This window comes from Pseudorca crassidens, chromosome 18, assembly GCF_039906515.1.
Source record: "Pseudorca crassidens isolate mPseCra1 chromosome 18, mPseCra1.hap1, whole genome shotgun sequence".
In the NCBI taxonomy this organism is placed as follows: Eukaryota; Metazoa; Chordata; class Mammalia; order Artiodactyla; family Delphinidae; genus Pseudorca; species Pseudorca crassidens.
The window spans coordinates 65620381-65634376 of NC_090313.1; positions in this window are offsets into that span (position 1 = coordinate 65620381).

Sequence of the window (13996 nt, forward strand, 5' to 3'; positions counted from 1 at the left end):
TGCTTCCCCTCCCTCCCGGCTTTGTCACTCAAGTTTCCTAATTCTGTGCTGGAGAGTTTTTTTTTTTTTTTCCTCCTCTCTGCTTTTTAAAGTAACATCGGTGGAGCAGCTAATGAGGCGGTGGAAACCAAGCTGGTCCGTTCTGGGTTGCTAATGACTCCATTCCCGGGAGCCTAATCAAAGATTTGTACATTTAATTGCTGTCAAGTCAGCTCCAACCACCTGCCATTTCTGCAACACCTGAGCTCGCGGCTCGGTAGCCCCCGATTCTAAATAAATCCATCACCATTTTTAAAGGCCAGAAAGCCAGGCTGCTGGGCAACCCTGAATGAGATTTATCTGGGAGGGCAGAGACCACAGACCTTTCGAAGAGGTGTCACTGACCTAACTGGGTCAGCATTGGAGAGAACAGTGCTTTACTAGAATCAATTTCTCCTGCTTCTAGAGGGGGGAAAAGGGCGGGTGCGGTGAGGATGGGGGTGTGGACAGGGTTTTATCCTTCAGGATGACTTAATTTCCATCCCCAGCACATGGTTGTGACATGGATCAATATTTGCTGGGGATCCTTTTCAATTAAAACAGTAATTGTTTTATTCTGTTTCCTTAATTCAGGCTGTAGTTGTGCTCTGGGCTTTTTTGGAGATTTGGGAGAAAAGAAAGCAGTTAATCTGGACCCGAGTTTCATCTAATGGTAAAACAGTCTACCTCATACGGATAGAGATTAGAAAAGAAAATTACGTTTAGCCTTTGTTCTAATTGCAATCAGAATTCTTTAAGCTCATGTCCTACACTCTGACTTTATTCTTTTCTCCTCTGACATGGGGGCCTGGCGATTTGCATGTCTAACAAGTTCCCAGGTGATGCTTACCCCACTGAACTGGGGGAACGTTCTTAGAGCCTCTTGGAAGTGCCAATCTCACTGTCTGCACGTTGAGATTGCTGTTCACCAAGTACTTGATCGGCTGTGTCTACCTACTAGTAACTGAATAGGCCATGAGAAGGAGGTGCTGACCCTGAGAACTTTTATAGGAAAAGAAGCGTCTATTTCTTTTTTTTCACCTTCCCATCACAGGCCCACATATCATGGGTAAAGGAAGGAGACATAACAGGCCAACCAAGGTTGGGCAGGTACAGTGCTTTGACCTATAGACAAATAGCCCCTGCCGTCTGAGAATTCCTTCACTTGGAATATGGCTAATTGTATTTGGGATTCTCTCTCCCTTAGGGTGACCAACCATCCCAGGCTGTCCAGGGCTGAGGGGTTTCCCACTGCTAAAACTTAGAATTCTGGGCAAACCAGGACACTGTTCCTCCTCTCTCCCTTTGGTTTAGCAGAATCTACATCAAGAAAGGCATATTGTTCATTCAGATTTACAAATAAAATGAAGGTAAATGCTGTCAGGCTATGAGCATTTTTTCCAGACTCCTGCCAAAAGAAGAGGGAACTAAGGTATTTAGGTTGGTAAGTATTCACGTATGACCCCAGCTTGCCTTTGGCAAATACTTGCTCTAGGCAACTTTGGAACTGGACCCATTTCTCATTATTGACTAACAGTGAGGAGGTTTTCTTTTTTCTTTCGTTTTTGTTTTTTTTTAACATCTTTATTGGAGTATAATTGCTTTACAGCGGTGCATTAGTTTCTGCTTTATAACAGAGTGAGTCAGCTATACGTATACATATATCCCCACATCTCCTCCCTCTTGCGTCTCCCTCCCACCCTCCCTATCCCACCCCTCTAGATGGTCACAAATTTGCTAAACTTGACCTGATCTAAAAAAATAATAAATTAGGAGAGCCAAATACCTCCATCGTTTCACTGCAACCTATAGCTTCTCCTCACCTTGACTTGAATTTCTAGCTAGGCTTTTATGGCCAGCTGGTTGATGTGATGAGATAGTGTAGTGACTAGCTAGGTCCTAAAGCTTTCTGTTCATTGTTGTTTTCTTGCATGTATTTGTCTTCCTCCACTTTGCACAATTGTTACCACTTTCCAGACAAACGCACACTTGTTTTGATGTCCTCCTTACTGCTTAGTCTGTTTATATCAGGGGACCCTGAAAAGTGTGCCAGATAGCCTGACCAGAAAGCTAAATTAATTCTAAGAGCAAACACTATATGACATGCCACTCAGATGGGAAAATATTGTTCACTGTTATTCACTTACTACCCCAAATCTTTCCCCAGAGTGCTTGAAATCACAGACATGAAGTACACTTGCTCTTGATTCCTTTGGAATTTAGATCTCAATGCACCCATGACCTGGGAATATAAAACACAAAAAAAATAATTGCTATCAATCTGACAAGACCAAGGAGGGCAAATGTGTGTATATACTCGTGTATATATTTTCAAGGAAAAATTAAATCGGCAGCCCTCTTGATGGAAAATTCAATGCTCTTGGGTTGAGAATCCCACAGGAGCAAACATGCCCTGGATAGGGGACTCCTGGTTCCGTCACCTTCTACTCACCTTGCAAGGCTGTGCTGAAGCGCTGTTCTCCGGGAATATCCTACCCCAGCCAGTGCCCCACCCACCCCCTACGCTGCTTTGATCACTCCTTCTTCCATGTGGCAGTTATTTTGCATCCCTGTTTTAGCCCTTATTACATAGCCTTGGGGTCATTTGTGTATGTAATTGTCTCCCAATTTGGCTGCAAACTATTGAGGCCAGGGTACAGGAGATATTCATAGTGGGTGCCTTGCGGCCTCACCCAGATCTTGGCATGCAGGAGGTGCTCAATAAATGTTTGTTGATTGAATGACTGGCGGTTACACTTGAAACAGCTTCAGTTATGCTAAGCACGACTCATGGCCGACCATTTCTGCGGAATTTATTGTACTTATTTTAGCACTGTTAATAGGATTTGGGCCAAGTCAAGAGATTCTTAATGTTCTGCCCTTGCTACGTACAGTCTGGGCACAGACATCCTTAAAGGTTAAATTGGCCACTACTTGAGAGATGGGATTAAAAACATAAGGTTGAAAAGGCAGCTGGTTTGCTTTATTTCACTCACAGTTTGTGCACTTGCTTCATCTCCACTGGTCCCATAAACCCCAGAGCTTTGGAAGATAAAATGACCAGGAAGTTCATCCCTGTAGCCATCTTCTCTCTCCCTACCCATTTTCCATAAAAGTGGGAAAGCTGCCTTCTGCTTTGCAATGAGAGAGACAGACTGATTCTGTCCCAGAGAAGCATTTATTATCACCCTGCAAACCTTGCCAGGAATAGCAATCAAGATGGTACCCTGTGCCCTGGGACAGAGAGGTCTTTGCTCAGCTCAGCCTAACTGTCACGTTCATTGCTTCTGCATTCATCTCGCCCAAGTATTATGGTAAATGGTGGAAGAAATGGAGAATGTCTTCCTCTGGGAACCTTGACTGTATTGCAGGTATATCTCACTTTACCCAATAGATGTGGTCTCAAAGAGCTATGCTGAAAATCACCTTTTTAGAAATCCAGTCATGTTTAAAATGACAGAGAAGAAGCTGACATTTAGTGGAGGTGTTTATGAATACTTCCAAAGTTACATCTCTGCTAAGGGGATATCAATCCATAATTTCTCTTCTGTGAAAACCCACATGGTTCACAAAACGAATTTGCTCCAAGTGAGATGCGTAAGGACTGTTAAGGGTTGGTTGCAGGTAACCTGGAGATGTACGATTATTAACAATGATTAGTAGGTCAGGCATCCTCTAAGGCTCTTGGGCTTTTGGGCTTTAGTTTCTCCTCTATTCTGCTCCTCTCCAGGGTCCTCTCCCCATCCCACCTCTCTCTGCCCCCTCCCCTGGCTCACCTGGGTGATCAAAGGAAAAGCAAAAGGAGGAAAGGAGAGCCCTTTCTCCATTTCCTTCTGCAGGCATGGGCCTGTTGGCAGGGGGTCAGGGGGAAAGTTGAGAGTAAAAAAAAGAGAAATGGGAAAAAATACAATCTCCAGAGCGTAGGGAAGCACCAGGGTGGAACTTAGTCCCCTGAACTCTTTCCTGTTCCTGGCTCGACTGAGGAGGGAGCTCAGTGTGACCTGGAGCAGTGAACACACAGCCCTTGCCCCATCCCATTCCTAGGTTCCCACCGCATCACTAACCCCGCAGTCAACATTTCTGGACCTCCGTTTCCCACGTAGGCACCGCACGGAACCCCGGAAGGGCTTCCAGCAGGGGCGCCATCTGTTTGGCGTGACTGTTACAGAACCACACGGGATTGCGTTGTTCCGTTAGGCGATGTGCCGGAAAAAGAGGAGAGAGTCTAGTCAGACGATTTAGCTTCTCAGCTGCCACTGCAAGAATTTTCCCTGCTACAAACTTCCTAACATTCTGACCCTTCTGGTTTGAAAGTTTCCAAATCTGTTCCTATGTCTACCAAAACCATTACATGATCTGTATTTCTCATGCAGTATAGCAGGGGGATCTGTGAGCAGGAAGATGTGTGGAAGGTGTTACGTATTTCCCATTCTTTCATGTGGGTGAGTCTAGTGGTTTCAGATATAATAACAGAACTCCTGAGACACTGAAATTCTGCTGTAGGTACCCAACCGCCACATGCCTCCACTGGGTCACCTTTGGGCGGTTTGTAAATCAAAAACTCCTGGACACCTGGCTGACAGAGAAAAGGTCAGACAGTTCATCTCAAAACTCCAAATATCCAAGTGTTTTCAATCGTGTAGTCAAAATACCTGAATGCTGCCCTGAGCTACAAAATTGTAAATTAGATGCTTGGTTTCACCGAGCTGTAAGTGACTATTCCGGACAAAATCCTTGATGTCTCTCTTTCAGAAATTCACCCTCATCTTTATCTTTGAGTGAGAGAAAAGCTTTTCTCTATCATCTCCACCAGTTTTTATTCTGATGATGGACTAACCTCAAAGATGAAGAGCTTGAGTAGCATTTAAACCACCACCATCACCACTGCCACCACCACCCAACCAACCAAGCAACAAACAAATAAGCGTGAAGTCGGAAGCCCTATGGCCCAGCTGGGATCCACTATCTTGCTGGGATCTGGTTCAGTCATATTCCCCCAACCCAGGCTTATTCATCTACACAACTGGGAGGATAACCCCTGTCTCAGAAACTTCTTAGGAGGATTCAGTGAGATGCTGCATTGGAAGCACTTGAAAATTACATGTCTATCACCTCATATGCTTGCTGAACAACCTCATAGGTTGTTCAGACACCTGCCCTTTGCCCTAGAGGAGGACCACTGAAGGATGTGCACCCACAAGCGCCAAGCTTGACTCTTACCCTGGCCACCCCTTTGCCATCCCAACCTATACTATCAACAATTCTAGAATCAACAAGTTTGAAATGCTCTTCCCACAAGGGCACTCTGTGGTCTCTCAGAACAGCAATCAGTTTGCCCTGCTGGGTGGACGTTGTCCAATCCCGACCCCATTTAGGTATCAATTTTATCCTTACCGATTAAACACATCTACTTGAACGCTGGGGTTAGGAGGGGAATAATGTTACTTAGCCACTATTTCTTCTTCTTTTTACAAAAAAAAAAAAAAACAAAACTTCATTTAAAACTATCTTTGGTCAAGTTTATTGAGTGTAATTTACATATACTAAAATTCAGTCTTTTTAGTGTATAGGTCTGTGAGGTCTGGCAGACACACTTCTTGTGTGACCACCACCGTGATCAACACATAGAACAGTTCCATCAGTTCCTGAAATGCCTGTTCACCGTTTTGTAGGCAACCTCTTTCCCCCTTTCCAGCCCTGGCAACCATTGATTGGTTTTCTGTTCCTATAGTTTTGCCTTTTCCATAGTGTCATGTAAATGCAGTCATAAAGTATGTAGTATTGGGGATTCTGGCTTCTTTCACTGAGCATAATGTATTTGAGATTCATGGTATTATACGTGTCAATAGTTTGTTCCTTTTTATTGCTTCGTAGTAAGCAGGCCAGTACCATTTCTGTATCCATTCACCAGTTGAAGGACATTGAATGTTTCCATTCCTTGGTGATTATAAAGCTATAAACACTCGTGAGGTTATTTTGTATGTACATACGTGTTCATTAGACATTTGGTTTTCAGAGATGTATCTAAGTTGAGTTCCAGATGAACACTCAGGGACTGAAAGGCTTGGGGGGGCCCCTGGGGAGAGGAGAGAGTATATTCCCTTCAACAGGCAGTCAGGCTCAGGCCAGTCTGCTAAACATGGGCTAGTTGGAGCTAGAGGCCGTTATTGTTTTCATTGAGGACATTTGTCCAATAGAAATAAAATTAACTCTATGTTTCAGAGCCCCTGGGGAAGAATATAAATATATGGCGGCAGCTACGAATTCGGCGTGCCTAAGTTTGTCTAGGAAGTAAGGGAATGTGTCCACGGATCTGACCATTCCCGGGATAGACCATCTGTGTGTACTGGATGAATTCTCAAATCATGGGTAACTGCTCTTTAATAGATAAGGAAGAATATAGAGCCGAGGGTAGACTGTTTATTAACAAACTCCTTAGGGTCATTCAGGTTGAATAAACTTTCCTTCGGCCAACTCAGGGGACTTGTATATTTCCTAATGATAGCCTCAGAAGTCGATAGAGATAATCCTAGCTTCCTCTGGTTGGAGAAAGAAACAGATTTAGCACATGAAGAAGTGGGTAATCTCACACCTGGGCTGATTAGGGAGAATGTTGCCCCAGACAAAATAAATTTTCCTATTTCTATGTGAATTCCATTTTTTCCATCATGACAAAAAGGGATTTGTTCCTGAGGTCAGGAGGGGTCAGTGGAACTTCACTGGGTAGATCAAGGGGGAACAGTGCTTCAGGCAAGGGAGCAAAATCCACGAAGGCATAGTGGTATGAATTATGACGGGGTGTTCAGGGGAGCTCCCCAGAAGTGGTCCCTTAGGGCTGGGACTTGCAGTGGGAAGGGTGTCAGGCAGAGCATTGAGACACACAGCTGGAGCCTCACCATGGTGGGGAGGGGGTGGGCAGCTGCATCCTCTAGTGTCCTAGGGCTTCAGTGTAGGGTTTACAGAGTGAAGTCTTCATTCCAGTGAGTGGTGAGCCATACAGGTGAGATTACAGACAGTGATCAGTTGTTGGTTATTGCAATAATTCAAGAAAGAGGTGAGAAAAGTTGGGGCACTGAGAGAAGGCACCAGATCCAAGAGGCAAGACAAACTCATCTGGGTTTGGTAACCAATTGAATGGGAAAAAGAGATGTGTGGGGCCTGGTTTCTAAGTGGCTGATCAGTGGTTCTATTAGTTAGAATGGGAGACATAAAAGAAGGAGCTAGTTTGAAGGAGAAGAAAGACAAGTTTGGTTTCGGATCTGTCGTGGGAATGACTAGGAACCTATTTTGGCTTGACACAAGGACGATCTTCCTGTCATTTAGATCTGTGCGGAAGTGAGTTCCCCATCACTAGAAGTATTCAAGCAGAGGCCCGCACAACCATCTGTCAAGGTTGTAAAAGAGATGATTCCTGTATTGGGTTGGAAGCCAGGGTAAACAGCCTTTCAAACCTCTTCCAGCTTTAAAATTCTATGGTACTATAGGAGTAGGAAAAAAAAGGCTATTTATTTCATACACTGTTGATGTCTCCTGAAAGATTTTAAATCCCACAGTGACATATACCATGAAATAAAAACAAGCAGAAAAAGAGAGTGATAAGTTAAGTGCACACTTTTTATGTGTGTATAGATAGCTGTACATTTACTTTATGTGCATTTTTATAGGAGGCTGTTTATATCCAGAACTTTAGCGGCTGTTTAACAAATCAACATTTAGTATTTGACATACTTGTCAATGTCGGGGACTGTGACACAGCCAGCTCTATGTGCGTATGTGTAAATATATGGTTATGTATGTGTAAATAAAAAGAAAGGGACCATGATTTGTAATTAAATGATTACTATTTTCCATTTGGTTCAATATCTATTCTATTACTGCAAAGCAGTCATTTATAAATCTTTTGCAAGGCACTGATTCTGAAGAGAGTTAAATATCAATCTAAGTATAACATCAGTATGTAAACAGATTGATGAATTGCTAGATTGCTAGGATATAAACCATATGGAACTGCAGTAACGCTCTGGGGAGCTGAGGATAATTTTAGCATTTCATAAAAACCCAGGATGAGACCAGTTGATTACACTTCCCCACACTAGTCTGGTTTCACTCTCAAGGCTACATGGAACAATTAGCATTTTGAACAGTAAAATAGAACTTGCTAGATTGTTTCCCCCCAAATGCAGGATTAATGGACGCTGTGGGTGTTGGTACTGGAGAACACTGTAGGGGTAGACTAGGGAGGGGTTATCACCCTGAGGGCAGACTCTGGTATCCATTCCCTCAAAGGCTGTACATATATGATTAAGGTTCCAGAGCATTTAGCAGGTCTTCAAAGGGCTCCACGACGCAAAAAAGAAAGGTTAAGAATCCATTGCTTTTCACATGGTAGGAACAAGCCTAGACCCCAGGATATCCTCTCTCCTTTCTGAGCTCCTTTTGTGAAATTACACGAGTTCACATACTGAATCCAGCAATGGCATCATATATTTTACACCTTGCTGTGATCAGGAGAGATTCTCTCTCTTTCCTGGGTTCTGTAAGTAGATTTTTTTCCTTTCTGGTTGTGGATGTAGCCCAGCTACACACACTGGGGGTGGATGGAATTAAGTTGAGGGGTCCTGGGGATTCTCTGATGACTTAAGGAATTTCAGGCTAAATCCATGCAGTCTGAATAGAGCCAAGAATCAAGCAATTTGGGGCTGAATTTAAGCACAAGAGGCACCCAATGTGGAAAATGACTTGAGCCTTCACTGAATTTGCATTCTGCAAATCTGACCTGAGTTACCAGAGGAAGAGAAAGTTTTCTGTGGAGTGCTCCGAGGTGAGCCACAGAGAGGATGAGGGAAGAAGGCTCTCAGGGAGCCAGGGAGGCTGCGGTGAAGATGAATAACGACTGCCAGGCTCACCCAGCACTCTCACCCGGGGAATTGGGGCAAGTGGTCTCCGAGCACACAGATGATGCAGCTAAGCTGCAGCTCCAGCCCTGCACCTTTGCTTCTGGGGAGCTGCTGGCAGAATGAGGGTGTGAACAGCATCTGGATAATGAGGGGGCCCCTCCTCTTCAGGGGAGCACAGCACCGGGGAAGGCTGGCCCTGCCACTTCCTGGGGGCAGGAGACGGGTCCCTGGGTGCCTGGCTGGGCTCAGGAGAAGCTGGGCTTGGAGAATCCCCTGCACATTTGACTCCAAACTGGCCTCCTTTCTCCCAGGAGAGCCTCTAGGAGGAAGTCTGCAAAGTGACCGGAGCAAAACCCATCATTTTGCTGCCTTTCCTAGTCCATTCTGCAGGAGCCTGCATTCTTTCCACAATGTTTGTTTTTTGTTTTTTTGCGGTACGCGGGCCTCTCACTGTTGTGGACTCTCCCGTTGCGGAGCACAGGCTCCGGACGCGCAGGCTCAGCGGCCATGACTCACGGGCCCAGCCGCTCCACTGCATGTGGGACCTTCCCAGACCGGGGCACGAACCCGTGTCCCCTGCATCGGCAGGCGGACTCTCAACCACTGCGCCACCAGGGAAGCCCTGTTTGTTTTTGATTGTTATTGGAGTACAGTTGATTTACAACGTTGTGATAGTTTCTGCTGTAGAGCCAAGTGAATCAGTTATACACATACATATATCCACTCTTTTTTAGATCCTTTTCCCATATAGGTCATTACAGAGTATTGAGTAGCGTTCCTTGTGCTATACAGTAGGTTCTTATTCGTTATCTATTTTATATATAGTAGTGTGCACAACGTTTTAGAAAAGTAAATGAGAGTGCTCTCATTTAAAGTGTGTTTTAGTTTTCCTTTAGGAACAATAATAAATGCCTCTTGCATTGGATATTAGATATGATCATTTATTCTAACTTCATTAGGTAGTGATTCCAGATACGTCTCTGGAAACTTCCCTTGCCGCTCTTCCAACACGCTTAACTACCTGCAGCTCAGGGAGGGGGCCTCCTCATTAGCATCTCGAACGGGACCCAAAGGAACTATCATTGCTAAGCGTGAGTGTATCAAACAGGGGTAGAAAAATTTGTGCACATCACCTTGAGTGGTACCTGGTAGGGCTTGTTGTGAGAGCTATCTTATGAAGTTTTACTGAAAGTTATGAACATGTAGGACAGAACAGGCTTTGAGTTCAATGGATTGAGTTAAATGGACTGATTCCTGTTCTCTGAAAGGATGGGTAAGGGGGGAGGAGAGGAGAGCAGGTGGGGGAGGGGAGGGGAGGGGGAGGGAGAGGAGAGAGAGAAGAAATTGCAGCAACAGAAGACACTATCCTGAACTTTGAGGCATTTAAACCCACTGCACTTCCCAAAGGAAGTTTCTCAGTTTCACTAGCTGCTCGGACATTGGTAAAGCGCACGTGCTGTAGTTAGAAGCCACCCTGGTTTTGTCAGCTGCCCCGCTAGGTGTGTGACCTTTGGCAGAAATAGCGTGTATTTGCTCCCCCCGGACTCCCGGTGGCAAGTCCACTTAGATACACTGCTCCTCTCAAGGCCATCTTTCTGCCGATGACCTCTGGGGCACTCATGCTCCACTCTCCTGCTTTGAGGTCTTTCTGGTCAGGTCCCCCTTATCACCGGGAAAACTTGACCTCCAGCACACAGAGTGTGCCACGCACACAAAGTGGGGAGAACGGAACTTTCTGATTTTAAAGTCAATCTGGCTTTGCTTAGCTTTGAAACAGGGCATTTGTATTTTGAAACTGTTTGTGAGAAGTTCTCTGAGCGCTGACCTGCAAACAGAGATACCACGAAATTATAGGGCCAGAGTGTCCACATGGCAGGGACAAGGACAACTGAGTGGAAGAAGAATAAAACGTGGCACTGACTGTTTAGGCTTCTGAATTTTCCAAAGGCAGTGCTTTCTGGTCTTGGGCCTTTGGTCCAGGGCAAAGAGCACAGGCTTTTGAGATAAAGAGTGTATTTGAGTCTTCATCGGGCTGTTTGCCAACGGTGAGAACTTAGCTATGCAGCTCTGCTCAGGAAGCTAAGCGCCAGTTTTATCAGATAAAATAGGGAACGGCGTCAATTCCACAGGCTTGCTGAGAGGATTAAATGAAGTAATAAATGCTTTCTAAGAGTTTCCCAAGTATTTTATTTCTTTTCCCATTTTATAGATAAAGATACTGAGGTCCAGTAAGGTTAAATAACTTGTCCAAGGTGGGAAGATTTATATTCTAGAACTTACGTTAGAGTAGGTGGTCAAGAAATGCCCATTAAAATCGGATTAACATTCGTGTTACTATGATTCTATCTCCCTCAGAAGTTTGCCATTTGGGCTAAAAGAACCATGGTGCTTTCTAATATTTTCACAAATTGTATTAGGTTCAATTTTCTTCTATGAGACATTCTTGGAGATAAAAGGGACAATGAACCCCTGTGGCATTTGTTCTGTGATCCTTGTAATATAAAGATTATAACAGAGTTAACCCACAGCAATAGATATAAAGTGAGGGAAGCATGAACAAATACAGTCCTTAGCATAGTGTTTTGCAAATAGTACATGTCCAAGAAGTATATGTTGATTGGGTGTTTAGAAAGATCAGTTCTCTGATATTCTGGTAGAAGGCCAACAAGTCCTGGAAAAGAAAACAGACCTTTCATGTTGCTGTTAAGTGTCCCACCCTGGAGGAAAATAAACAAGCACAGAGTTATGACAACAGGGCAGGGGTCAACGTGACACTCTAAGAACTACAAAATCAAACCGGTGATTTTGGCAAACGGAGCCTTAGACACTTGTCACAGCACCAGATGCTGTTTATTCCAGCCAGAAGATTATTATAATATATCTCTTGGATTCAGTTTTTCCTCTTACAAGGACATTGTGTCAGATTCAGCTAACATAAACTAATGCTAACTCTGGCTTCCCCATGTACTTAACTTGCTTTTTCACTTTCAAGAGCTCCGTGCTCCGGAATGACCTAGATGGGTGGGATGGCACGGTGGTGGGAGGGGGGTCCAGGAGGGAGGGAAATATGTGTCCGTACAGCTGACTCACTTCCTTGTACCGCAGACGCTAACACGCCATTCGAAAGTACTCCGATTAAAAAAAATACATATCCCACCTACATCTTTACACATTGCCTTTCTGACTTGATACCCAGAACAACCGTGTGGAATAAATACAGCAAGTAAGGTTATTTGCGATCTTACGGGGTGGGCCTGGGGAGCTTGTGTATCATGGGCTCATCTAGCAGAGTGGCTGGGATTTAATGGGTCCTTAATGAACAATAAATAACAGCGATCGCTGAGTGTTTACCTAGGGGCGGACACTACTCTGAGCTCTCCACCTACATCTTTAGGAGGCGTTAGGCGTCATCATATCAGTGTGTGAGACTGCCCCTCATTCGCTGAGTGACCTTGGGCAGGGTACTGAAGCACGTCGGCCCCAGTTCCATTGTCTGGAATACGGGAATCATAACTGGGCTAACCTCCTAAGATTATTGTGAAGATCACCTGAGCTGATGCAGATGAGGCCTTCGGAGCTGGGCTGGCATATCTGAATGCTCTATAAATACTGACCAGTATTTGTACTTACCCCAAAGTCACCTCTCAAGTCACTGGTGGAACCTGGATTTGAACCCAGGTTGCCTGGCTCAAGAGCCTGGGTCTCTAATCCCTATTTATTTTGAATGAGTAACCAAAGAAATGAAGAAATAACCTAGAGTCATACGGCAAGATAGTGGCCCGAAGCCACGTCTCCTGTCACTCAGGCCACAGTTCCAGTGCTAGATGGAGGCGGGGCTGCGGAAAGAGCGCAGGTGCGCTTCCCAGGAGGGGGCGGGGAGGTCCAGGCACCTCCTTTGTCCTCAGATCACCCCTCCCTCCAGGCTGCTGAGCCAGGGCGTCTGCGCACACAGGGGGACGGGCGCTGCGGCCCGCGGGCGTCAGTCCTCTGCACTTTGGTGGTAAATGGCTGGGTGCTGTAGCTCACTGAGGAGGAAAAGAACTGAGTGAACTCAACAGTGCTCGTAAGTGGTAGTTGAATGGCACTCTCCAGTTTACAAAGCAATTTCACATCCATTGTCTCACTGGATCATTGGAACAACCCTGTGACGTAGATTATTATCTCCATTTTTGAAGCAACCCAAGCGCAGACACATTATGTGAACCTGTCCGAGTGGCAGGGTTGGCAAACCCCGGAGCCCAGCCTTCCCCCAAGGTCTCCCGACTCCAGAGCTTATGTTCCTTTCTGGACAAAATATTTGACCCATTACACCAAAGGATCTTTGTCCTTGGCTTAAAAAAAAAAAAAAAATTCGTGATCTTTCTCCAGTGTCGATTTTGATCTTCTTGGGAGAGTTTTGGTCTGAACCTTCCGGAATACACAGGAATGGGATAAGATGAGTTCCCAGATCACACCTATAGCCATGGACTCTGTGATTCTTTTCCAAGATTTTAAGAAAGAAATAAAATTATTTATTTGGAATGCTTGGTTCAAGAACTATCACAGTGTCTGTAGAGAACCATTTATTTGGGACCGTCTAACCACGTGCTGTGATAAAAAAATATGGGAGAAGGAAGGGGGCATGAGGAAAATGATTTCATTCGCTTCATATGTTATTGTCGTATTCTGATGATATTTTATTTCAAAACTTTAGTCTACAGCACTCTTCCACATAAAACAGTGCTCTCTGGATCCCCCTCACTTCATCATCCTTCTTTCCCTCCCTTATCTAGAGACTGTTTTTCATTTCGGACCCAATTGCTTCTTCTTTGATTCTGTGGCAAATCGCCCTTTTCGGCCCTGTGGTATAATTACTTCCATGGAAATGGGCTGAAGTTAGAGACAGGCCATTATGTGAGGCTACAGGCTAAGCTGAGAGACCAGAGCTGAAGAGTTCCTTTTAAAACGGCCATCCTTAATAATAGCAGGACGGAGGTAGAAAATTACTGGCATGATAAATTGCTCTTTCGATAAAGGCTTTGTCCCTGTCTCTTAAAAAGCTGTACCACACTGAGAAAATTTCTCCACATTTTTAATTGTGG